Raw genomic sequence first — 1,006 nt, 5'->3', positions numbered from 1 at the left:
GGGGGCAGGGAAAAGGTGGAGGAAAAAAAAAAGAGAAAAAAACAAATTCAATTCAATTCAATTGGATTAAATTGATTTAAATGAAATTCCACAAACGGTCCGGAGCCGGGCACAGTTTTCCGCGACTGAGCCGAGCTGTCCCCGTGTCCCCTTCCTCTTCCCGATCCCATCCCTTTCCCTTCCCCTTCCTCATCTCTATCCCTTCCCCTTCCCCTTCTTCCCCATCCCTTCCCCTTCCCATCCCCATCCGCCGCGGGTGTTCCCCGCTCCGCTCCCGCTGCCCTCTCCACCAGCTCTCTCACCCAACTCCGCTTCTTTATTTCCATTTCTCATAGTACAAAAAACCCGGAAATATATATATTTTAAATCTATTTATAATAGATTTAAAATGTCGATTATTTTTTCCCCCTCTCTCCCTCTCTCTCGCAGAAATGAAAATTAAAAAAAACGCTTTGCCGACGCTCTCGCTCCATTTTTAGGCTTTCACTTCTCTGGGATTTCGTGTAATTTTTCCTTTCCTCTCCCCATCCTTCTTCCCGCAGCCTCTTGCGGGAACGCGTCCGCGCAGAGCCCGCGGGTGCGCAGCAGCAGCGCTCTCCTCTCCGCGGGGGGAAGGAACCCGCGCGGAGTATTTCGATCCAGCCAAGTGGAAAATAGACTTTCAACCCCCTTTGTGCGGGAGGGGAGGGCTGGCCCCCGCCTCCGCGGGCCAACAAAACTCCGAGCAGAGCCAAACTGCGGAGTGAACTCGGGACCGGCCCGCGCAGGGGCTGCGCGCCCGCGCATCCCCCCGCGCCGGGGCAAAACGGCCAAAATCGCCGCTTACTTGGCGCTTTATATATATTTTTTTTTAACTCCCAGCGCAGGATTGGAGCCGTGGGAAGAGGTTTTGGCCGGGGGAAGGTCCTGCCTTTGGAAGGGGTTACGCGGAAGGGAGCGGAGCTTGCGCGGGCCGCGGGAGCGGCGGGGGGGGCGGCGGCTCTCCCCCCCCCCCCCGAGCGGCGCC

Source organism: Corvus brachyrhynchos, unplaced genomic scaffold (genome assembly GCF_000691975.1).
Source record: "Corvus brachyrhynchos isolate BGI_N302 unplaced genomic scaffold, ASM69197v1 scaffold85, whole genome shotgun sequence".
Classification (NCBI taxonomy): domain Eukaryota; kingdom Metazoa; phylum Chordata; class Aves; order Passeriformes; family Corvidae; genus Corvus; species Corvus brachyrhynchos.
This window is presented reverse-complemented; position numbering follows the sequence as displayed.